The sequence below is a fragment of the Podarcis gaigeae genome (assembly GCF_964106915.1).
Source record: "Podarcis gaigeae genome assembly, chromosome: 2".
Lineage (NCBI taxonomy): Eukaryota > Metazoa > Chordata > Lepidosauria > Squamata > Lacertidae > Podarcis > Podarcis gaigeae.
Genome location: NC_139679.1, coordinates 76,004,606 through 76,031,375, shown reverse-complemented (window position 1 = coordinate 76,031,375; position 26,770 = coordinate 76,004,606). Strand labels below are relative to the sequence as shown.

Here is a 26,770-nt window from a genome sequence, read left to right as displayed (position 1 = left end):
GGCGCCAGCTGTGTCCCCCCAGAGTGCAGATTCTGTTCGATGCAGAGTTTTGAGTGCCTGCAAAAAAAGGGTTAGGAAGCTTCTCTCCTTTGCCTGCATTTTATTTCCCTGTTCTCTCCAGGGCCTCAAGTCTCCAGTCAGATGGGCATTGGGATCAGGGGCCGAGGAAGGGGGCGGTCCTCCCCAGGTGTCATCACTGAGGGGGGTGACATTCGGTGCCCACCCACCCGCCCGCAACTCCCAAACCTACTCCGAGCTGTCGGGGGAAGGGGCGGAGCTGTGCTGCCTTGCTGGCAGGCAGGAAGGAAAACACTGGTGTTTCCACAGAAGACTAGGTGCAGAAGAAGGATGTCCTAAACTTTGGAACACTTGCCAATCACATCCAGTGGGAAGGCAGAAGCACAGTACAGTGGTACCTCAGGTTAAGTACCGGTACTTAATTCGTTCTGGAGGTCCGTACTTAACCTGAAACTGTTCTTAACCTGAAGAACCACTTTAGCTAATGGGGCCTCCTGATGCCGTTGCGCTGCCGGAGCACAATTTCTGTTCTCATCCTGAAGCAAAGTTCTTAACCCAAGGTACTATTTCTGGGTTAGTGGAGTCTGTAACCTGAAGCATATGTAACCTGAGCTACCACTGTATATATCAGGGCAGCCAATGTGCTGCCTTCCAGATGTTATGGGCTACAACTCACATCACCCCTGACTTTTGGCCATAATGAGTTGATGGGAGTTGTAGTCCAAAGCATCTTAAGATGTTGGCTACCTTTGGGGGCTACCCCTGCTGTAAATGTGAAGCAACTATGGGCCACAGCTTCTATGTGTTCATGGTTAGAAGGTTTCAAGAAAACCAGTATGGGCTCTTCCCACTGAAGGGATCAAAAAAAGCTGAAGAACTAAAATTAAATGCTACTTGATGCCGTCTCTTAGCCTAAAGGCTGAAAACACAAAACCAATGACCTGATGCATACGTGACAAATGAATCATCTTTTGTTTGAACCTTGCCTCATTTCTCGGTAATCCAAGCTCTTACCTATACCGCTAAACCTTCAGCAGTGGTCCTATATCTCATCAACACTGTTAAGAATCAGATGGGGTCCCATTTATCATTCTTATGATCTGATCCTTCCAGCAGAGCCTGTTTTTTTTATAAGATAATAAGAAAAACAACAACAATAATAGAAGTTCTGTTATCTCCAGGTTCATCAAGTGCTTAATGCTTTGTTGCTGCTACCTGCACATTGTCTTTGGCTTGACATTGGAGGTTTTCCTTTCTTATTCCCATTGCTACTGGATTGCAGTTTCTCATAAATAAGAAATCAAGGGGTAATCTTGCACACACTTACATGGGACTGACCCCATTTTAACTCAGTGGGGCATACTTCTGAGTAGACATGTGTGCGCTGTTAGGACCAGAATGGGTTCTGTATTTTCCGTTTTGCAAAACTGCATCAAAGATTTCTAACAGGTAGTGAATTGGTTTAATCTGTAGATCAAATGCCTGAAAGTTTAGAGAAATAATCAGGGCAATTTTAATTGGCAGGGCTGCAACTGAAGTTTTGTTTGTAACAGGCCAAAAAAAGGAAGAAGAAGAAATTGAAGGTGCCCTTTCCATCAGGTAGTGAGTGATAACTTCCACTTTTTAAGAGGTAATTTGGCTTATTATTCTTCAATGTCACAAAAAGGCAGAATTTTGATGCATTGGTAGTATGCAAAATTATTTAAACAAAAGGCAGGTGATCAATCAACTAAAAGCTCTTTTATCAGCTGTTATAATGTTACATTAAGCAGCTTTGTATACAGCAAGGAAGTAGATAAGTAGTAGTAGATCAAAGTGATGGAGGACTGAAGACAGTGATAGAGCTTCATTCCTGTAAGTATTGTAGTGCGCTAACTAAAGTAACAGTGCAGCAAAATCCTACATGGTTTCTAATACTTTACACAGAATTACAATAGGCTGCAAACAAGTTCCATGGACTTCAATTCTACTAAAGGACTACAGAGTGAAGATGACAAGGAATTCTGCAAGAACAGGAGCCACCTTTGACAAAGGATCTGGGTTGCCCTTCACAGTGAAATTTGGCTGTATGTGCCAATGATGCCATATGATCAATATGAGTGCACACATATAACACAACTTATTGGAAATTAGGTGGTTTAATAGAGTGAGTAGGTGTACACCTAAATGTACATCTCATGATGACCACAACATCAAGCCTTGTGGGCATGGATCATTACAGATATGATGTACCATTTTTGTCTCCTGGTATCACCTTGAACCTGATGCTTTTTAGTGAAATGTATTCACACTTTTAGCTGTGACTCATGAAGTGCAAAGACATTTGCATGCATGCACACACCCCAACATAAAGTTCTTTGGATGGATTTCAGTAAATAAATGGGGGGAATTGAAATGCAAAGTAAAACAAATATAATCAAGAAATTTTATCATAAACGTAGCTGCCATCTTATGCACAGTTGTCTGGGGGTAAGCACCATTGAAGATGGAACACAATTAAGTTTTCCTTGTGAGAAAACATGTACAGAATTTCTCTCTGTGTTAGCTGGGCCTCACGTGAGACAAGCATTTGGCTACTAAAATTCAGTTAGCTTTTGCAAAGTGGCTTGCCTTCTATTCACTCTCTCTTTGGGTAATTAGAGCCGCTTACCAGTTGACTTATGGTGTTGGAGGAGGCTCTTGAGAGTCCCATGGACTGCTAGAAGATCAAACCTCTCTATTCTGAAGGAAATCAGCCCTGAGTGCTCACTGGAAGGATAGATCCTGAAGCTGAGGCTCCAATACTTTGGCCACCTCATAAGAAGAGAAGACTCCCTGGAAAAGACCCTGATGTTGGGAAAGATTGAGGGCACAAGGAGAAGGGGACGACAGAGGACAAGATTGTTGGATAGTGTTCTCGAAGCTACCAGCATGAGTTTGACCAAACTGCGGGAGGCAGTGGAAGACAGGAGTGCTTGGCATGCTCTGGTCCATGGGGTCATGAAGAGTTGGACACGACTAAATGACTAAACAACAACAACCAGTTGACACATGTGCACCACACAAAAAGCCTCTGTACTTTCTTTTTGAGGCACCAATACATTATTATTGGCCTGCAATTAAGAATACATGTTCCAATGTGTTGTGCAACAGGACTGAAGCATGTTCACCAGCAAAGGAGATTAGTCTCAAAAGATAGCCAGGCTATAAAACCTTTCAAATCTAGAGATATTATCTCTAAATGAGAATTCAATCATACTGCATTAGGCAGGTGTGTTCAAAGTCAGGTGTTTTTGCTTCCTCCCTGTGCCCCTGCCTCTCGCTCCCATCTTTGGTCGTTGCCATTCAGCAAGCAATTCACTCAGGTCAAAAGTATTTCAAGCCTCGCTAGCATAATAGCAACAATTTAGAGTAATTTTCTGTAGGCTAGACGGATCTCATCTGTCTAGGGTGAAAGTTTCCTGAATGCAAATTCCAAGGTCAAGTAGCACCTTCAGAATTATTTTATGCAGGACACCAGAGAAAGGTTGGCAGAAATGTTTAACCTTAGGCCTGGCATCAGCACACAGTGCCACAGGGCAAATGAGGGCATCAGTCTCCCCTTTTTAAAATTAAAATTAAAATTAAAAATACCAGTATCATATGGCCATTCTGAGTCTGCCTTGTGAGCCAATGGTACACCATTGAAATTACACCAAGGAAAGGGTTTTCTGGAGCAACAGCCTTTATGACTCATATGAAGTCTGTTAGTGCAAATAGACCAAAGCCAGAACAAATTCCTTCATTGCAATTAGCTACTGAGCCTGGCTGGGAGGAATCATACATGTAAAAGTGAGGCTTTGCATTTGTTGAAACCTCAGGCCTGTACTCAGGAGACCAAAACCCTCCCATTAACACCCACTCTTTCCAAAAGTGATTATTCAGACACATAGCTGTCAACTTTCAGATTTGAAAATAAGGGATCAGCAGCCTCACCTGTCCCGGGGACAATCTATGGGATATCTAACAATCCGGGATAGTAGCGGGAAGCGTCGCTGGAATAAGGCAATTTCCCCCCCCAAAAAGGGAAGGTTGACAACTATGTTCAGACAACACTCTTGTGACTTCTTTGTGGGGGGGTGGAGCAGTCATTTGTTGCATCGTTTCCCCCTTAGTGCAGATTACTCAGGACAAATACTAACAATTGTACTGTGGTCACAAAGGACCTCTTCCTATCTCTCCAGTTCAGTCTTCTTGATGCTTTGCTTCCATAAATGTTCTCCTGGGCCGTGTAATGAAACTGGTGGTTTTCGTCAAGGACAGGAGGGGTGCTGGATAGCCAGTCCATCCCAGGCTCCTTGTGCTGCTCAGATGCTGCTACAGACTGGCTTACTACAGAAGGGAAATTTAATGAAGTGGTACCACTGAGTTAATTTATTGAGATGTTTTCTCCCAAGAGGAGGACAGAGAGGACAGGCTGTCTCCAGAAGCTAGAAGTGATCCTGTATGCAGAAGAGTCATTCCTAGTTTCAATAGGTTGCAATTAATTAAAGGTTCCTTCAACAGACACACAGTCTGGGACATTCTAAGAAGATAATTAGCTCACAGATCTTTTAAATAATTGCTCAGCGATTCCTCCAAGTCATTACTCTACCCAACCTCCATCATACAAGGAATGAGTAACAAAGAAGCTTAATGCACTTTTGGAAAATGGAAGATGATTGTGTTAAATGTCTTGGGCTTATCAACAAAAAGAGGCCAACACCTTGATTTACACAGTGATAATAAAGATACGTTGGAATATACAAATTTGTTCAAGCCAAGACTCCTAAAATGCTTTTGAACTCCCTCTCCTCTATCTCTCCTTTCTCCTACTCCATCAACTCAGCACAAACCCACCCACCCCTGTCTACAGTCTGCAACTGGCTCGTGCTCTGACAAGATAATTTATCTGAGTGGCACCACACTTGTGGATTTGATCTCTGCCCTGCACATGAGAATCTCTTTTACCAAGCCTTTTACCAAGCGACAGGGCTCTCACGAGCATGCTTATTCTTCCCTTTTCCAAGGATGGTGCCTGTTTCGTCTACATAATGAAGGTCAGACAACCATCCCAAGGTTCACTATTAAAAGAAATTATGCATCATCTGAGTCTACACAAAACATATTCTCATTCTGAAGCCTGTTTAATATAAATTATGCCATTCATGCCTATCAGACTGATGTGTACTTTTTGATGACTTTTCTTTGTTTATGACTACTTGCATCATTATGTAAATCATTTCATGTTGTAAGCCACCTTGAACATGCTTATAACTATTGAAGGCAACAGACAAGTACAGCCGTGGTGGTGATATTCTCTCACTCAAAATAAAACCAAAGTCAGGTAGAGTTGCCCCTTAAACCTCACTTGTGGTATGGAATGGTATTTATCTGAAAGACTTCTCATCTAATATTTTCACCCGATAATATCCCCAAAGAGGCTTAAAATTTAAAATGGAGACCGTTTAACCAATGTGAAACCAAAATACAAAACTGAAACAATAAACTGCAATAGCACAAAATACAAAGAACCACCATGAACTTTAAAGTAAGAGGAAGAAAAATCAGTCACCATTCTTTTAAAATATCAGGCAAATATGATATTTATGAAGAAGAGTCTAAAACCTAGCAGTGTTTTTAAACTGATATATAGCTGGCGCAATTACATGACTAAACGACTAAACAACAACAAAAATAGCTGGTGGCCATTTCCATTGGAGTGATAATTTTTGATAAATTGTATGGCACCACATTCTACATCATCTAAACCGAATGTATCATCATTAAATGATGTTTTGGAAGATACATGTTGAATAGCTCTTGAGTAAAGCAAATAGCAAATTAAAGCTTGTCGTTTTGCAAAAAAAAGTGATATTAAAAAGACATTTGTGGTGTAATTTTGTTTTTCTTGGACACAAACCCAGATTTTCCCTTTTGAGTTAGGCTAGGATCCAAAATACTTTGCAAGAAGCTTTTACATACTTTGGGCTCCCTTACCTTCCATCTTGCAACCGGGGCCTTCTTGCTTTAGTCCATGAGAAGACAATCCAGTCCTGCTGGATCAGACAAAAGATCAATTTAATCCAGCATTCTGTTCTCATGGTGATTTACCAGATCCCTGTGTGAAGCCCACAAGCAGAACATGAACATAATAGCCTTCTTCTATCCTTATTTGACTGGGGGGGGGAAGAGAAGACATTTGGTGTATGTACAAAAGTATTATGGGTACTGTCTAAGAAGCCCTTTGCATCTCAGCCCTAAAAACATAGCAAAGCATTCTACCATTGCAGTGAACCCATCAGTCAAGCAACTTATATTTTCATTTGAAATAAACGGGAAAGCAGAACTTCTAAGGTTATCAAATCTCTGATTGTGAGCTAGGAAATCAGACCCCTGGCCTCTCCTCCTCCCAGAGGGGAGGGGTTGTGAGTGGGAGCAGCTTCCCGCTGGGGCAGGGAGGCATACTCGGCTCCCTGCTCCTGATTGCTTCTGCTGCCGTGGCCAAGCCTTCCAGCTGATCAATAGGGCTGGCTGGTGGACGGGGCTAGCCACATTTAAACAGCCGCGGCAGCGCTCAGCTCCCAGTCTATTCCTGCTTTTTTCAGATCTCCCGCCCTCCCTCCCTCTTAGGTTAGCTTCTTTTGCATATTGACTTTGCTATGGACTTCGGTTGGTTGCCTTGGTTGCCCAAGGGGCCTGGTAGGACTTTTTTATCCATTTGGCAAATTGGCACCAGCCTCTTGGTTTTTTTGCCTACCTCGTAGCAATTCGTCACAACTTTCTGGTATTGGCGGTTAGGCATTGGAATATGTGTGCTGTGTTGGAGGATTGGGTATGGGCCATCATCTACCCCTCCTCTTTTGGGTATTCTGTTAAAGGAATCCAGCGCTCGTGGATCCTGTCTGATGCCCTGCTGGTGGCTAGGGCCATGGCACGACCCCCGGTGACGTCATGGGGGAACTTCCAGTTGTATTTGCATCAACAACTCGCATTGGTTGTTAACACTGATATGACTCCCAGCTGTGCAGGGTGGAGTCTTGTATTGCTGTTTCATCCAATGCCTAAGCCAATACTACTCACATGCTGTAACCAATAAAAGTTGTGGCCTAATTTTGCCCATAAACCTAAAATAATGTGTCTTTGTGTCTTATTATACTCCTGTGCAGGTGGTGGGTCCTCGACTCACAATGAGATGCTTTGAGGACAGGAGACAATTGCAGAGAAAAATAAACCAGATCCAAGAATGCAAAGAAATCACTAGTTGCCTCACTCAGCATTTCATTCAGCTTCAGCAGTAGATGGTGGTGTGGGGGGGGAAATCCAACATTTGAATTTCCTACGGAAACATCTAGGGGCAAGTAATCTCCAGCTTTCATGAGACAAAGGGTTTACCATTACTGCTGTCTTGTCAAGCACGCCCCAGCATTTAAAAAGCCAGATTAAAAAACAAAACAAAAACACCAGTGAATCAGTGCTCTTAAATGGCCGAAACAAATTATTAGGAAGAGGTTTTTAAAAACCCAACAACAGAAAACTTTCTGGTGATGTTGTACTATATCAAGCTATGACACATACATAAAAAGCTCTCTCCATAATGTTAGCGGGATTGTGGTATGCTGGAGTGCCCTCCTTTATAATCATTCTAGCTAATGCTGTCCAACAATAATATGTTAGGCAATGTAAGCCAATCCAAACCCAGAGAGAGCCATTTACCGATATTTTTTGAGCTATGAAGATCGCACATCATTAAAGGTTCCAGATCTCTTTCATAGATTGGGGTTTGAGAGCAGCTGGTATTGCAGAGAAGCTAACTCAACGAAAGAGGGTCCTGTGGCAAAGGGTACAGCAAAATCATGTTGTTGATACTTAGCTCTCTTTTTATGAATGACAGCACACATAGTAAATGGCCCTCTGGAACCTCAGAAAGTGTTTGGCATGGTGCGAGGGCTGGAGGGGTGTGCCAAATTTTGGCCTTGCTCAGGGTGCCATAGAACCAAAGTCCACCCCTGCTAGCAGTAGAGCAATGGAGATGGACTGAAACCCCAGTGAATGCATCTCAGTCTTGCCCTTTCAACAGAAAGGGAGGGGAAATAAATTTCCTGCTCCGCACAAATGACTGATTTTCATCTTTGGTTATTATTCATGTTTAAGGGAGGAACGCTTTTGTTCTGGGTGACGGGATTTTTACCTGGCATTCAGACGCAAGCAAGGCATCTAATTGAGATGCCCACCAATAAGAATCAGATAAAGGTTTGCATTCTATTGCTCAGCTTTATCTTTTCCTGGGTTCTTTTGGAGATGGGCACATGGAGAAAGATTTAATGAAGTCCATACAGTGCTTGGTAACCCTGCTGCCCGGGGGGTGATGAGGAGCAGAGGAGGATGAAAAGCAAGCACATTTTCAAAAGGGATAGGGGGGATTTCCCCCCCCCCAGCAGAGAGACTGGGACATATTATAAACCTTCCTATTGTTGGCCTTTTGCTTCTTTCCTTGCAGGCAAAATAACTAGCTCCTTATACCGAGGGGCCAGGAAGAGGTCTGTGCTCTGCAGCTGCACAAGCTTTCCTGCAAAGGTCCCACTTGTATTGCCTTGGCTTGTTCGCCTAGCTCAGAAGAAAGGTTAAGTTGATGTCACCTCCTCCCCAGTTCCCTTAGCTGCAGCATTGCCAGCAAAAGAATACTCTGTTCCCTACCAAAAAAGCAGACATTGGCTCAAGCTATAGATTTATAGAAGCATTTCTTTAAAAAACTAAATAAATGAAGGAGAGAGGAGAAAACTGAAAGGAGTGTGGTGTGTTGAAGGAGGCAAGGAAATGATACAGATGTCACATTTTTTGCTGATGTTGAGTCCCACAAAACAGATAAGTATGTAAGAAGAGCCTGCTGGATCAGGCCAGTGGCCAACTAGATGCCTATAAGAAACTCAGAAGCAGGATCTGAACACAGGAGCTCTCTTGCCTCCTGTGGCTTCCAGCGAGGACTTTCTTTTCCAGCATTCAGTTCCATGTATCTGTCGGTTTCTCTAGCATTTGTTACAGTCTGCTCATTCATGTACCCAGTGTTCATCCCAAAAGTGTTTCATCCCCATTTTGTCCCAGTTTTTAATTTAATTTTAATTTATTGTGAGAGTCCTCTGCCTTCCAAGGTAGTATGGTCCACGGTCAAACAGCTGCTGTGGTCAGAAGGTTTTTCCTAATGTGTTTATATATATATATATATATATATATGCAGGTTTTGGTGTCCTCGGGTGTCTTCCCGTGTAAAAGTTGGGGTGTCTAGGCGACGTTTCGACGAGGTCTCACTCGTCATCTTCAGGCTGGTGCTTTCGGCTTCTTGTTACTGGAACAGAGCGGGATCTCAATGTTTGAGTTCCTATAAATACTGTAGAGGGGGTGTGGTGTCTAGCCTCCAATGTTCTGGGCAGAGAGGAAGTTCCCAGGCTAGTGTGCCTTTTCTTCTTTTGTTCCTTAATTACTTGAGAGATACCTTGAGTGATTTCTTGAGTGATATCCTGAGTACCACTTAGGTGGGTCATTAGGTGTGGATTAGTTGCTAAAGTCTTTGTGTCTTGACCTCTTGAACTTTGTCGTCACGCTTGTTCATGTTGTGAGGGTGTTTCTCTATCTCGATGGCTTCCATGATTATTCTCTTGTGGTGATGTTCCGTGTTAAAGAGCAATTTGGAATCTGCAAAATTAATTTCGTGTCCTGTTTCTTTCAAAATTAATTTCGTGTCCTGCATTCCTGTACCCGTGAAAATCTACGAAAGCATATATATATATATATATATATGCAGGTTTTGGTGTCCTCGGGTGTCTTCCCGTGTAAAAGTTGGGGTGTCTAGGCGACGTTTCGACGAGGTCTCACTCGTCATCTTCAGGCTGGTGCTTTCGGCTTCTTGTTACTGGAACAGAGCGGGATCTCAATGTTTGAGTTCCTATAAATACTGTAGAGGGGGTGTGGTGTCTAGCCTCCAATGTTCTGGGCAGAGAGGAAGTTCCCAGGCTAGTGTGCCTTTTCTTCTTTTGTTCCTTAATTACTTGAGAGATACCTTGAGTGATTTCTTGAGTGATGTCCTGAGTACCACTTAGGTGGGTCATTAGGTGTGGATTAGTTGCTAAAGTCTTTGTGTCTTGACCTCTTGAACTTTGTGAAGAGTTTTCCTGAGAAGATGGCTGTATTGCACTTAGTTGTGCTTTGGCTTGGCTTCGTGTATAGGGGCGAGCTGTGGTTTTGTGGCTTGTGTCAGCCAGATCTGTGTAGGGATTGCAGGGGGGTGCAGCATCCGGAGGTGCCACCATGGATTGGCTACTGGATGGTGTCAGTAATTCATCTGTGGAGAGGGTCTGGGTTTGGGTCTGGTGTGGTTGATTGGTGTTGGCGTTCTGTGTGCCTCTGGATCTGGTGTCAGTTTTTGTGGGGAGGGCTAATTTCCAGATGTCTGGCAAGCGGGATGTGTCGTCACGCTTGTTCATGTTGTGAGGGTGTTTCTCTATCTCCCCACAAAAACTGACACCAGATCCAGAGGCACACAGAACGCCAACACCAATCAACCACACCAGACGACCACAGATGAATTACTGACACCATCCAGTAGCCAATCCATGGTGGCACCTCCGGATGCTGCACCCCCCTGCAATCCCTACACAGATCTGGCTGACACAAGCCACAAAACCACAGCTCGCCCCTATACACGAAGCCAAGCCAAAGCACAACTAAGTGCAATACAGCCATCTTCTCAGGAAAACTCTTCACAAAGTTCAAGAGGTCAAGACACAAAGACTTTAGCAACTAATCCACACCTAATGACCCACCTAAGTGGTACTCAGGACATCACTCAAGAAATCACTCAAGGTATCTCTCAAGTAATTAAGGAACAAAAGAAGAAAAGGCACACTAGCCTGGGAACTTCCTCTCTGCCCAGAACATTGGAGGCTAGACACCACACCCCCTCTACAGTATTTATAGGAACTCAAACATTGAGATCCCGCTCTGTTCCAGTAACAAGAAGCCGAAAGCACCAGCCTGAAGATGACGAGTGAGACCTCGTCGAAACGTCGCCTAGACACCCCAACTTTTACACGGGAAGACACCCGAGGACACCAAAACCTGCATTCCTGTACCCGTGAAAATCTACGAAAGCATATATATATATATATATATATATATATATATATATGAATGAGATATTTTATTAAAGTTTTCAAAATAAGACAATAACCGGGAAAAAACACAAGAGAAAATACAAAAACACAAAAATAGAAAAATAGAAAAATACAAACAATTAACATAATAGAAAAGAAAAGAAGAAAAAGAAAAAAGAATAACAAAAAATCCCACTTTTTAGTCTCTCTTCTTTGATTAACTTGTTTTCCTGACTTCCTCACGCCTCCCTTTTTTGTATTCCATTTAGGAACTTAGTTCATCAAATTCATCCTATTGGTCTATCTTTACTTGTTTTTCATCGCATATTTAACTTTTAACTTTCATCTAATATCAATCCACTCTTGCATAGGTTTTTCCTAATGTTTAGTCAAAATCTCCTTTCTCATAATTTGACACCATTGTTCCAGGTCTTACCCTCTGGAGCAGAAAACAAGCTTGCTCCATCTTCCATCTTCCAGCCTTCCCTTCCCTGGGCTCATTTCTTCTGCCACTGTCTTAACCAAGCCTTCTTATGTTCCATGGGAATCTGCACCTCCCCTGCCTGCCAGGAAGAGCATTGTGGCCAGGGGGAGACCAGCCTGGCCTCATCCATCAGCTGCTTGAATGCTTGCTTCCCTCTTTTGAATTGTGCCTATGAGCCCATGGAGCAGGGGATGGCTTATCTTTTAACATATGCAGAGCACTTGGAAAATTTTAGACACATTCTAAGCACTGTAAGAGCCACAGGAACTCCCAGATAGCAATGCAAAGTGGGATGCAGCTGTGGATCTCTGAAGGATGTGCTGTCAGGGACAGGCAGGGGTACCAAGGGTGGGCAGAGGAGGCAGGGGGCAGGAGGATTATCCAGGTGAAAGGGCCAGTGATTTATGAGGTTCTGTGCCACGCGTGAAGCAGGGGAAAGAGGAAGAGTCCAGGCAGTGAGAGACAAGTGAAGAAGAGATGGAAGAAGAGTTGCAGGAAGTCACAAAGAGAGTTGAGCTGTTGGAATCTTCTCTGTCCTCTCCTCTACTATTTCCAAGGATGAGCAGAGGCTAAAAGCAGCAGGAGCAGCTGGAGCTGCCGCCCAGGAGAAGTCACTGGTTCCTTGAGCACACTTTGTCAGAAGAGGGGGTGTAAGTGTGCTGATTCAGGTGTAGTCGCACTGTTGCGCCAACTGTCCAGTTTGGAGGCCAAGTGTGAAGAAGGAGCTGTTGAGCCTGTGACTCTTGCACCTTAGGAGCTGATGCAATTGAGTGCTTTGCCCATAAAGAACTAAGCTCCCCTCACGTGTTCTCATTGGGGGACTGCGTACACAGGGACAGTCAGGCCTGCGTTCTTTAAGGCTGACTTCCCTCCCCTCCTTTAAAACTCCCATTTTGGATTTACCTTGATGTTTCTTCAGCAGCTCATGGTTATTAAAAGCAGCCTTAGAAACTTCGTGACCCCTGGCCTCTCTTCCATCTGCATGCATTTGTAGGCCTTGTATAATAACTGGGTTGCTGGCGGCCCGTTTGCAGTTGCGCAGGTTTAAAAAGCCAAAGAAATTCTATACTGTGAGGCATGAGGTTCTCATGCACATGCAGGTGCCTCCTATATAGCATTGGCGTTAATCCAAACAGTAAGCAGCAGCTCAAGCAAACCTCACGAAGTCAAAACAATAAATCACTGCTGAGAGATTCTCGGGGGGCGGGGGGATGGTCATCCTTCACATCTTTATCGTTTTCTCTGCAACATTTTCATAAGACTCCTTTGCAACCGTAGCCAGGTCTAGAATGGAAAATTCCTATACAAATGAACACAGGGTGCTTTTGATCTTGTATCTGTTAAGGGTGTACATCTGAATAGAGTGGGAGCTGAATGGGGCAAATTTGGATGATTTGTGGGTCTCCCCCTTCCTGAACCACAGCTCAACGTCAGCAACCCCCCACCCCCAAGTTTGTTTGGGGACCCCACAAATTCTTGTGCCGCTGTGCTATATTCCCTGTATATCTCTACATTTGTCTAGGTCCGCGTTTTGTAAGAAGTGAGGCTCTCCAAAATATTGCCTGCAGAGCACTAAAGAGCTCTGTATTTGTTAGTTAGTTTTTAAGCACAGCAGATTTGTTAAGACTCCAGCAAGCATTGTTTGTGTGCATGTCTCCCTCATTTCCCATGATGCACCCTGGTGGCACCATTGCTGCACGGCCTCCTCCCCGTAAATAGCACATCTGACAGGTGACTAAAAGACACTTGACTGTATTAACGTAAGTCTCCTGCCCTTAGCAGTAGTGGCTGGTGGAGCAGGGTAGGGCAGCATTGCTCACCTGGTTTCCCAGTGTGGAGGCTGCTGCTGGTAACCAAATGAGGCAGCACAGAGGTCAGCGCAGGGCGGAAACAGTAGCAGAACTGTCAGATTGGGTCTGTTGCTGTGTCTGCACCGTGTCAACACTGCTCCTGCCAGCCCTCCCAGTTCCCAGCAGTGACTTTCACACTGGGAAGCCAAGTGAGCAATGCTGACCCACGGGCTGCTACTGACTCTTAGCAAAAGGAGTGTAGGGGAAAATTTTTTGAGGAACATTGGGGAAATGGTGTAGGAAACAAAATCCACACAGTTCCACACTTTTGACTTCTTTCTCTCTGCCAGTCTCACTCCCCCGGCCCTTCCCCACCTCTGTCCACCTTTCTATCCCTATCTCAGCTTCACACAGATCTTTATTGAAAAAGATGCCTCATGTTTCCTAACCTCCTCTCTGACAGAGAACCTGTCTGATTGCCTGAATTTCTGAAGCAAGATTGATAAGACTTAAGAAAACCATTTCACCTACGGCAAGCTTCTTAGGCTAAAACAGCTGCCTTTGTGCTGGGCTGCTGCTTATGGCTTGTTTGTTTGTTTTGGCTTGCTGTGCTATGAGTGATCATCCAATATTAAGAGCTGTTGAATCCAGCAATGCTTTACCAAGCTCAGCTTCCTCTGAATTGTACTCATTGATTCTGCTGCATCACGTGTAAGTTGCTGTCCTGGAGGAGATTGTCTTGTTCCTGGGCCTCACTTCGGTGGAAGTGCCTCAGGGTGCAATTGAGGAAGTTTGGCGGAGATCTGCAAACTAAACCAGATTGCCACTCTGCATCGCTCTACCACCACCCTTCTTTAGTGCGTATCATGGTGGTGCAATGATCTCTTGAAAAGAGAGCATTCCTTAGATAAGTGGACCCTTATCACGAGTGTTCTCTTAGGGAAATATCATTATTAAATCGAGGTGAAGCTCATTTTTTAGCACTTACAGTGTTCCAGCCCATGAAAGCATATTTTTGTTAGCCTTCAAGGTGCCACACAAACGGTGTGTGTGTCCCCCCCCCCCCCGCAACAGAAAAACACAGCTGCCTCTTTGGAATTTGTTGATTTCAGATAATTATTGTAGTTGGAAAAAGGAAAAGCTTACAGTATTCATCAGGACATTTGGAGATTGAAAAGAAAGGGGTCAGAGTGAACTGGCACAATCTGGAAACAAAACCAAAACCATATGAATTGAGGCCTCTGGTACAGACAAGTCCTTGAAAGTGTCGTGTTTGCTGAGCAGCCATTGTCAGATTTCACTGTATTTCAAAAAAACTGTAAATCCACAAACCAAGATTTCATGATTGTAAATAAGGATGTGCCAATTATTTCACCTTAAGCTCCAGTGGCAAATTCACCAGGCTATGTCTTTGCCATTACATTGAATCATCTTTAAAATATCATGCATTGTGTCCTGGTAACCACACAACATGAAGAAATTCCCTCTTCTCACCTGGCTCTTTCAGGTCTGCACGATTCACATCAGCTAAGATTATTAGTTGCTCTGTAGGAAATGGCATCTCTACTTTACGCAATCTCAGGGAGTTGAGATATCTGATTGTAAACTTCCACATTTAAGTGCCTGGTATGCATTTAGAAGTCTGCTTCCCCTTCCCTGCCAGCCCTATAAATATCGCTTCTGGTTACTTGTGCAATCTTTCCAGCCAGGATGAGTTTCCTAATCCTTCTACAAAGAACGGCATACCCTCCCCGAGGTATATGTCTCGCTGGGTGGGTCTGCACACAATTGGCTCCAAAGCGAGGCTTGCTGGAGTCTCTCAAGGAGATTGCTCACCCTCAGAAGAAGGAATCAGACGGCCATTGACACACAGCAAGGAATCCCAGAGGAATATTTACCAGCCAGAAAGAAAAAAGACGTTCGAAACAGAGAACCACTGCACCAGATATGGAGACTTTATTGCTGAACTGGTATCCTAATAAGAGAGAAGAAGGGCATTCAGACGTTTTGAAAAAAAGAAAATAAAACATCTTCCTCACCTAAAAATAGCAGTGCAAAGTTTTACGGATATAATTCATCACAGCCGTTTGATAAACCACAGAGATCCACTCCCCACCCCCAATCGATGCATACCTCATCATTATATTCGATCAAAACTTGATCTGCTGAGAATAGGTGTATAATGACTCATGGTTGCTAAAAGTGGACTCAGTGCTTTCCCTGCAACTTTGGTTTAAATTAAAAGCGTGTGGTGCTGCGGTTTCATTAAGACACTCCGAAATGTCAAATGAATAAAGGATTTATAAAGAATAAATAAACAACAGTTTGGATGTACAGTCACAAAAAGGAGCCACAGAATAATGTTCTATCATCTCTCTACAACACTTGCATTGGATCATGCAACCATATTGCTCAATCATCTAATGCCAGAAGCCTTCTAATCAAAGCAAACGGGACTGTTCGGGAGCAACTGACTCACAATGCACGGCATAAAGCTTGTTTTCTTAAAGCTTTATCGGGGGGAAATATAAAGAGCCAGATAAATTAGTCTGCAGCGGCTCGTGGTATTTGTTGGGCTTTGTTCGCATTTGACAGAATCATAGGCTGCATATAAACCATACACTTAAAGCAGTGGAAGACAGGAGTGCCCGGCGTGCTCTGGTCCATGGGGTCATGAAGAGTCGGACATGACTAAACGACTAAACAACAACAACAAAAGCACACTTAAAGCACACAAGTAACCCCTGCGTTACCATTCCCAGCACCTTTAACAAATGACAGCTTCCAGGATTCCTTGGGGGTAGTCATGAGCTTTAACTGCATGGTTGTGTGTGCAGCCATAGAGTTGGGTGGGATCTTTTAGGTCATCTAGTCAATGTCAGAAATTGTGGGTGCGCGCGTGCATAAAGGTACAGTCAGTGTGCCAATGTGAAGTGTGTAGCTGGGGAATAATAGTGGGGTGGTGGTGGTTCTGGCCCTCATGTTTTGCTTGTGGGGTTCCCTTAGGCCATGGGTAGGCAAACTAACGCCCAGGGGCCAGATCTGGCCCAATTACCTTCTAAATCTGGCCCTCCGATGTTCCTGGAATCAGCGTGTTTTTACATGAGTAGAATGTGTCCTTTTATTTAAAATGCATATCTGGGTTATTTGTGGGGCATAGGAATTTATTCTTTTCTTCCCCCCCAAAAAATATAGTCCGCCGCTCCCAAAGGTCTGAGGGATAGTGGACCAGCCCCCTGCTGAAAAAGTTTGCTGACCCCTGCCTTAGGCAACTGATTGGCCACAGTGGAAAATCAGGCTTAGGATGAGATAGGTCTCTGCTCTTCTGATGTTCTTATGATTCAAAGGAGTACATGCATCAACCCATTGGAGCATTTCTGGGAGTCTCTCTCTCAGAAGCCACCCTGTGGGAAAACCTTTATCCCCTCCACGCCCCCCCTCCCCCTTTAAAAAACAGACTGAAGACTTGGCACAAGAGATGCTTAAAGAGATACTCTGGAAACAGGCATGAAGAGTCTCTGTGGTTCTGTCGATATAGAGCAATATAGCCCATGGGACACACTGGGTGGCCTCAGGCAAACCCCTCTCTCGGCCTCAGCTCCTCATGGGAACAACATGAATGCACCACCAAGTTGCTGGGAGGCAAAAGCAATAAAGGCTATAAAGCACTTAAATGATTATTTGCAGTAAAGGCAAGGGAAGGAGCACATGCACACTGGGAAGCTCTTGCCCTTTCAACTGTTTTTGTACCAATCCGCTATTAACTTTCCACATACTTGGGCCTCACTTATGCCATTTCGGAGACCTCTGAATTCTTACAAGGACTTCCACAAAAAAAAGACTGGCAGCTGAAAGGTGGCAAACAGGCACTTTGGTTCCATCAGATGAAAATAAAAATGGGACAGTTTGCCTAAAATTGCCTGGTTGGGAAAATCCTTCTTTGAGCAAAAAGACAACATCAGGGGGAGATGGGACACCTGCATATCCAGGTCTTTATGTGGGGCATCTGTATTAATAATAATAATAATAATAATAATAATAATAATAATAATAACTGATGACATTTGTATATAGGGAAAGTGAAATCTATCAAGTTTTGGTTTCTCTCCATTTCTTGTTTTTCCACTCCTAAGTTCAGTTTGCCACATTTGCAAATTGTATTTTTTAAGGAAAATTCATCTGCATTGTAGAGCAGTATATTCTCCTAATATACACATTTTGGGAGCAATTTTGCCTAGTACATATATTTTTATAAAGCGATTTCCACAAATATAATGCATTTTTGTGGGTATCTCCCGCACTATTATGTACATTTTAGTGCACATTTTACCCTAATATATGCACTTTTGTACACATTACTTGACTTGAGAACTGCGTTGCAAAATTCAGGGAAATGCAAAAATATTAAGCATTACAGAGAATGCAGTTTAGGTAAGTCTTCCTATAACTGAATTGAAATTCCCTCCCATCCCTGTTTGTTTACCACCTTATAACATGGGATTCTCTGAGTAGCTTACAATAAAGATAAAGAAAGAAAGAAAGAAAGAAAGAAAGAAAGAAAGAAAGAAAGAAAGAAAGAAAGAAAGAACAACTGAAATACAAAGCAAAACAACAACAAAACAATAACAAGGAAACAGAACTCACCACACCTCCCACAGATTCATAAAGCAGAAGCCCAGACTAAGGTCTAAGGCCTGAGTGAATAGAAAGGTCTTCATTGGATGCAGAAAGGATGACAAAGATGGCACCAGGTGAGCCTCCTGTGGAAGGCTACTCCATAACTGGAGTGCCGCTACTGAAAATGCCCTACCCCTAATGGCTATGCCTTACATAATTTGTTAGGAGCGCTTGGAGCAGGGCCTCTGAATTGGACCTTCAGGCTTAGATAGGTGTGTATGGCAGAAGGTAGTCTTTCAGGTAGCTTAGTCTCAAGGCATTTAGGTCTTTAAAGATTGAGACCAGCGTCCCAGGTCCTTCAACCTCTCCTCTTTATGCACTTGAAGAACTACAGTGTCTATCTTCTCATCAGGAGAAACTCTACAGTGCTGCCTTGGCAAGCTGTGCCTTTGCCCTGAGTTCATTCATCATTGGTGTTGCTTAAGATACTCAAATGGAAGTGAAGAGTAGGTTGCTACAACTTCTTCCGCCACATTTGACAAAGCAGATGTGTGTTGAGCTCACAGCTACAATATCCTGTTAGGTCATGCTCTTTCTCATTGCAACATCAGAAGCCACATCTGGAAAACTCTTGTGTTGCAGGCCAATGACAGAACCATGGGAGCATCAATGCACAGAGAGGAAAATGTGTCTCATAAAGAGAAGTTGTAAGAATAAGCTTTGATGTTTTTGGATGTACACAAACTATTGGCTACCAAAATTATTAGGATTGATTTCTACCTGACATGTCATATAGAAAATTCTTCCTTGAGCAACCAAGAGCTACAAAAAGTAGAAATCAACCAGATTTAAAATTCTGTCTGAGATTGACTTTGTGGCCACTTCAGAGAATAACCTGGCAGTCTGAGGCAAACGTACAGAGAAAGCCACTGAGGAACTGATTTATTTCTGCCTTGAGATCAGTACATCTCTGTGGAACACTACCACATCACTAAGACATATCTTCCATTTTTTTTTAAAAAAAAAGGCCTCTGGGATTTAAATATTTATTTTTTCTAGGCCACTTTTCTAGACAACTTGTGTCCCTACAGTTGTTGCTGGATTGTGGCTGGACCCATGGCCGTGCTGGTCCAAAATAACATCTGGAGGGACACAGGTTTCCAATCCCCTGTGCTAGACTATCAGTGTTTTTCACACAAGAAGTTCAGGGAGACTAGTTCGTTCTTTAATATGATAGGTTCTAAGATCTACTGAGAAGATTCTCTTAACAGAACTAAGCTAAACTTGCTTTTTGATTGTTGCCATGATTGTGGGAAAGTGTTTCTCATTTTCAGCTATTTTCAGCAGTTATTGCAAACGTTTGCATTTTTTCAGTGATATTCTTGTTAACACAATTTCCTTCTTGCTCCTCCTCCTCCTCCTTCAACCTCTTTGACTTCTGGGTACTTGGCCCACACTGACATGCCAAGGAAATAAACAACTATCTGACTTTTAGAAGACAGTTGTAGGCAGCCCTGAGAAGTTTGGATGTTTTGATTTGTTGGAAGCCTCCTAGAGTGGCTGGGGCAACCCAGCCAGATGGGTGACATATATATAAATAAATAAATTGTTGTTGTTGTTGTTGTCGCCATCATCATTAAATCCTATTGCAAATTGATAACTTCAAGGAGGAGTTTTGCGGCATGATCCCTCCCCCTCTTTGGACAAAGCACTTGCAAATTGCCTGGTAGGGGGAAAGACAGCACTCAGCATTTTCACCCATGTTCCAGTGACCACTGAACAATTGTCCAAGGAGGACTTTTAAAATTTCTGATGAAAATATCCATGAAACACCTTCATCCACCTTTCAGTTCAGCCCTAATCTTAGGGGCTTCCTGCTGACAACCAGTGTTCTAATGAGAAATCAGCTGTGTATGTCCCGATCTTGATATGAAACCCTGGCCATGCGAGACAGAAGACGTTGCCAGGTGCCTCCTCTGTACTGGAGCTCATTCCAATTCATTTGTTAATGAATACTGGCTTCTCTGCCCATAGCTACATAGATCCCGTGACGTTGTTATGGAATCACCTGACACAGAAAAACAAAAAACAAATGGAATGGTTCTCTTCAGAGAATACAGGGTTGTTATATTCTAATTTATACAGCCAACACCCCAAGTTTTAATCCAACTAGTTGAGTGCCGCAGAGTCGGTCACGACTAGACCTAATGGTCAGGGGTCCCTTTACCCTCTGGCAAATGTGAAACAACAGAACCCAACACCTATATATTGTGTCTTCTAAATTTTGGCTTCTGAAGAGTGGACAAAACCTTGAAAGTCTCTCCATCATCAACATGATCTAATCAAAGAACCTTCTCAACCATTTTTAGTATCTCTCTTGCTTTGGAAACAGCACAACTCTGCTTGGGGAAACATTACCTAGGCCTCCATTGCTGAATCTGTTGGTGAGATTAGGCTTGTGAACATTGTAATTCAGAGAGTAAATATTCACAATTTATGGGGAGTAGAGAGCTAGATGAGGGTTCCATCAGAGAGCTAGCATCTTGCAGGCACCTGTGCTGCTAGGGAAGCTGCTCAGGGTGCTCTAGGTCTGGATATCCTGCATCAGAAGAACATAAGAACTACAATTCCCAGCATCCCTAACAAGCTTAGGATTCTTTTTGGGGGGAGAAGATGCTTTAAATACATGGTGCCTACACAACCAGGGATGCGGATTTCAGAGGCTGACAACAGAAGCCACATAGACATCTTTCCCCCAGGGTCTCGAATTTATCTCCAGGGACCTTAGCAGTTAATCCCTGAGCAGAATACTATTGTTTTGTTAAAATGACATCTCCAGACTGGTGAAAGATGCACAAGTAGTATTAATGGCTGCCACGTAGCCCTGTCAGATAAAAATAAAACAAAAACAAAAAATGGTGTTCCTCATGAAGAGGCAAGGACAACAGGCTGTTCCTTTATTGCATTTGCCCACTGGGAGTTTCTTCATCAACTTGGAGACCACCACTAGCACCCAGCTTTCCAAAGCAGTAGACACCAGTGCTGTGACACTTGAAGTAGTGCATTAGCTTGGTTGCCATGTTATATAGGTCATTTATGACCATTCCAAATTACTGGTAGTTTCCATGGCAGTAACACTGCTAGTGCTTGCCATCTGCAGTGCTATCCTCATTCCTTCATGGAAGAAGATTGGACTGTTCTTGCCAACAAGGAAGACAGCCTCCTGTTCTAGATTCCTGTAAAAAAAAAAAAATCCTAGAGAAATATGCTGGAGTGCTCATAGCACATGTGAGCACACTGCATCCAGGAAAAAATATGAGAGAGATGAGCAAAAAGTTGGAGGGGGTGGTTCCTAACTGAACGAAAAATTGCAACCAGACAGGAGGAGGAGAAATGATGTACCTCTGGATCAACATCACACAGACACCATCAAGCAAGGAGCCAGTGACTTTTGTGAATGTGCCCCCCCCCACAAAACATCTGGAAGGATTTTGCCTGCTGGCTTCAAAATTGCTATTATCAGCCAGCAGGTTCAGATAAGTGCTGCTGATGGTCCCAGTGAAAAGTTCAGGAGCACCTAATTTGGCTTCACTGCTGAGGTTTGGTGTGAAGCCCCATCTGAGGGTGAGAGGCAAGTACAAAAGTGTGAACCAAAAAGTTGCAAAAACCTGCGGTTAAGCAGGTGAGCTGGAAGCAGTCGCTGTGGTCACAGATGGGACAGATGCCTGGCACTAGATCAAGTGGGCAAAGCAAGCAACAAGTTTCTCAGTCCGAGGAGCAGGTTTCCAAGGAAATATCTGGTGTGTCTCTATTGGCTTGTGAGGTCAGCTGACAACCGCTGGGCTGTCAGATCAGCTGACACTTACTCAGACCAGTCCTGTAGCCCAGAGGACACCTTTGCCTTGACTCACAAGACTTTATTTGGCTAGCTACCTAAGGAGACCAGAATACTGGTGGAACAAAAAGCAAGGCACAAGAGGCTGGCTGCTGAAGGTCCTGGTTCACCTTACTCTAGGCACAAAAATTAGCGTTGTAGGTGTTAAGACCATAGCTGTCAACTTTTTCCTTTTCTTGTGAGGAATCCTATTCGGAATAAGAGAATTTCCATTTAAAAAGGGGAAAGGTTGACAGCTATGGTTAAGACACCCTAAATTCCTGGGTCCAATAGGTGCTAGAATTTAATTAGGGCTTAGGGTGTCAAAAGCGAATTAAACTAGGCTAATCCTCTATGTGAGGTGATAGCCTGGGGGTAATGGGCATTTAGGATTATAGGAGCTTGGTGTGAGGCAACAAATGAGTGGGGCCTCTCTCTACAGATAAATAGAGCTTAGTGTAGAGGGAGTTAGAAGCAATGCCAGAAAGAACCTTAGACTAGGGAGTCAGGGATGTGATAGTAAAGCAGTGAGCTGGAGAGAGAGGCAGACAGCATGATGCTAATGTTGGTTTAAGTCCAGAGCTGTGGCTATGGGAGAAGCAAAGCCCGCTTTGAGTGTGAATGCTGGAAACCCCTCCATTGTAGGCTCAGGTTTTATGTATGTGCAGATAAACCATATACCATAAAGACACCACAGCCTCCTCTGTGCCTCCTTTCCAAAAGGAAACATGGACCCTGGGTAAGTGGGCCTGGGACTTCCTGGAACCTCACACCTCTTGGAGATTGGGGGTGGCATGCAACATCACATAGCAAGGGGCAAGCTTGCTTGGGGAAACAAAGCAGGATGGATCTCAAAGCTCTTATAAAGAACCTTCAACTGCAAACACGGCAATATGGTTTTAGAAACAGGGCCAGGTCCCTTATTTTTGTTTTTCTTCTTCTTTTTCTAAATGGATGCCTTTGAAAAATGTTCTGCTGATACATCTCTTAGAGAGAATAATATTTTTTAAAAAATCCAGTGGCTGTAAACTGACAGCTTATTATTACCAAAGCTCTGCAATAATTGAGAAACGGTAACTATTTACACAGATGTCACATAGAGAATGATTTCATCCATGAATTACATTGGTGCAGTTAATTCTTGCCATTTTAATTACAGTTTTCACAACAGTCATTACTGGATTAATTGGCAGTCCTAAAATCTGGTATTATTTTGTGAGAAATTAAATTTATGGAAAACAAAGCCAGTTGTATGGAAATTTTCCAATTTAGGAAAATTAAGCCAGTTGAATTTATGGAAAACAAATTAAGTTGTGTGTGTGGTGCAGGGATGTGCAAATGTGCCTCAATCCATCCCAACATGCCTTTGCACTTCCATATGGTGTTTTTCTTTCTGTAGAAACTGGCTTATTTTGCACAAATCTTTCTTCCATTTCATTGTCTGCTGGTGCGGAAAGATACATGATTCTTACATATATCATATGTGCATGATAGAAATGCATATCTCAGCCATCAAACAGATGTTTACAAATCCGTATTGTACTTTTTAAAAAAAGCCTTTTATGCTTCAACAAAAGAACTCTTCAGTGCTCCATAGGCATCATTTTGGACAGCTTCAATTCTTGTAAAGCTCATGGACCCAGAGAAATATTGAAATATATAAGAATTACAGCACGTGCAGCAGGAGGGTAGTGGGGCAAGGAAAACGGGAAGCTGCCTCACAGCCCTTTTAATCATGCGAAGCCCTTCTAACACATGGCGGGAGAATGTGATGAAGGCAAACGTATTAGGGTAGGGATGATCTCCAGTAACTGTGCTGTTATATGCAAGGTTCTCAAAATGTGAGGAAGCCATGTGGTCAGATTGAAAGGTGCTAACTTGCTATACTAAAGAAGAGGAGGCCCTTCATATGCTACCAAGAAATGCTGTTGCTGCTGCTGAAGTCAGCAAACTGCTGTGAAGTCAGGCTGATCACTTACTGGCAAGCAGGACATGGAAGTCCCCAACTTGTTTGCTTTTTGCTATATGATGGCCATCTTCCAATATCTCAAGGGCTTGTCACATGGAAGAGGGAGCAAGCTTGGTTTCCCCTGCACCAGAGGTGAGAACCCAAACCAATGGCTTCAAATTGCAAGAAATGAGATTCTGGAACATCAGGAAGAGCTTTCCGGCAGTAAGAGCTGTTCAGCAGTGGAATGGGCTTCCTGGGAGTTGGTGGACTCTCCTTCCTTGGAGGTTTTTAAGCAGAGGTTGGATGGCCATCTGTCATAGCTACTTTAGTTTAGATTCCTGCATTTAGTTGACATTCCTCAGGGTCCCTTCCAACTCTACAATATATGACTCTATGATTTATTTGCAGCGCTGAACTCCTGGCTGTTTTGTTCCTGGTCACCCATCACCATGGTTAGGTTTGGAGAACTGACTTTGCCGCCCTGAGTCCTTGCTAACAAGTCCACATATTGAACAAGTCCAGCATTGATTGTGGAAGAACTTTTTCACCGTTCCACCACACAAACCTGTCATTGTCTGACAGCCAAAAGGCAGAGGGAGAGAGAGGGAGAGAGCGCACTCTATATTTAACTGTGGCTGGGTCATCACAAATCTTCCCATGTCACCTGCAGTCTTGTTTTATGGGAAGCATGAAGGTGACAAAGTGCCATTACATAAAAAGGGAGGGAGGGAAAGAGGTGATTCTGAAAATTAATCGACAGAGGAGAAATCACATTAATGGCTAGTAATACTAGGCTGCAGAACTGTTATAAAAAAGGCATTAAAAGAGAGCTCGGTAATTGGAACTATTACACAGGTCCACTCAGATGCTTTCCCACCCCCCCTTTCCTTTTTTGAGAGGGGGGCAATGATGAATGCCACTTTCAATGGGAATAATAACATTAAAACATCCATGTTAAGGCAGGTTACATTAACTTTTCGATAGGCATAATTTACTGTGCAGTGACTTCTGAGAGCTGATTATGATCAAATGGTAGGCCCATCTTCTGGAGGCTAATAATACCTTGCAGGCTGCCTTACTGGGGTAGTGAGGGTGGAAGATATTTGAAGCATCTAAATTATGCATTAAATAGTATTTTTAAATGGACATTACTCTTGTTCACAGAATAGGAGCATAGCAAGAGGGACAAAATATGCAGCAAACACAGCTCATTCGCTGTGCCTCTGCTGGTCAACATCTTGGGCTGGTCTCAGCAAAGCAGAGTGGCTACTAAGTCTGAATGGTCCAGTGAGAAGGGCTTTAGGTTCACTGCCATGTCTCATCATTGGCTATTCTAATGTGAAAGGAATCCCTCAGACCTATTAAGAAAGATTAGCACTTGCAGAAGGGAATAGATATACATCTACTAGGGATATGCAGTGACTCTGCTGAGGGGTGCAGAAAGCACATGAACTACTTTGGCAGGCTTAATCCACTCTGAGGTGCTCCTGTGTCTGCACATTTTACCCGCTTTGGCCAAAAGACATCACCATTTAAGATTTAGGTGGGGAGCATGGAGTTTCATTTTATACACAGTGGCACAGAACTTGAATTACAGATTAAAGAAGAGAGAGGGCAGAGCAACTCTGGAATAGACCAGTTCTTGGAAAATGCCCACAGCTTGCTGACTGGTCCCACAAAAGGGAAGAGAGTCTACTCATTCTTAGTTTAACTCTCCATTCAGTTATGAAACTCCCGGTGTGATCTTGGGCCACTCACTGTCTCTCAGCCTAACCTGTGAGGATAAAAGGGGCAAGAGGCACGCACATAAGCTCTGTCCACCACCACTGTTTCACACCTGGCTCCACCTCCAGAACAAAGTTGATGCACGATCCTGAACTTCACCTGCTGGTGCGTACTGTGCCACCATGTTGGCTTTCTAAGTTAGCCATCCAAAGCACTCACTGAAACTGCCAGAGGGTGTTCCATAGTCTGGATGCACAGTCAAGCTACTTTTTCCCCACCAGAAAGGAAAGTAAAATCAGGGCAGTCATTTGCATTGGATCAAGTTCTATTAAAAAAAAATAGTTCAATATATTTTGGCTTGATTATATTTTTAGAGATATTGCACTCCGGAATGTGAGAATACTTGAAGCCACAGCAAAAGGTATGACTCATGCATAAATGAGTCGGCAGCCAGACTAAATTATATTCTGCTCTATCTAGGTACTTATACATGATAAGTGAAGAATGACAAAGGTGATTTTCTATGCACGCAGTGCGTGGGTGTTTACTAGATCACTTTGATTTTTTTTTTTTTTTGACAAATGGAACCAGAACAAATACCAATTCTTCTTCTGCATTCACAGTCACTAATGAAGATTAGAATGATCAGGGGCCCCCCAACCCCAACCCCCCGCACTTTGGTCAAGATCACTTAATGCAGATTAGTTACCCCTTAACAGTCTTAAACCAAACAATTATTCACACAATCAGGGAGGCTAAAAGTTAAGCCAAAGTGGGAGTACTTTTCCATTGTTTCAATGAATGTTTATGGCATCATTCTTTGCAATCCTGTGTCAATGCTTTTATGTCCAATTAATTATTTGGGGGTATTTTCAAAATCACCAGTGGGATTCAATTTAAAACTTTTACACAGCTTTTAAACCTTCTTTGGATGGAATGGAATGGAAACCATGTGCCCTTTCCTCCTCCTTAACCATTCTGACTGAGTAAAATAACAGGTGGCTAAGTTTGTCAAAGGGGAGGAAGTTCCCTTTAAGGTCCTATGCAGATGTCACCTTCCTGCACACCGAGGGCCTTTGCAGATGTTGCGAGCTGCCAGGAGGGACTAGGCAGCCATAACTGAATTGCACAGGTGTCACCACCCCTAGAAGCACTTCTCTTTTAGCA

The 26,770-nt window shown here is 43.3% G+C and overlaps 1 long non-coding RNA gene across 1 annotated transcript in view; it reads right to left on the bottom strand.

Annotated features, from left to right (window-relative positions):
- Positions 1-932: 932 nt before the first annotated feature.
- Positions 933-26,770, bottom strand: part of LOC310838867 — a 79,802-nt gene continuing 53,964 nt past the window's right edge. Inside the window, exons 3-4 of the long non-coding RNA XR_014561188.1 lie at positions 6,016-6,071; positions 933-1,137 (exon numbers count right to left, since the gene is read on the bottom strand). This is a non-coding gene — a long non-coding RNA (uncharacterized lncRNA). The remainder of the gene's footprint in view (positions 1,138-6,015; positions 6,072-26,770) is intronic.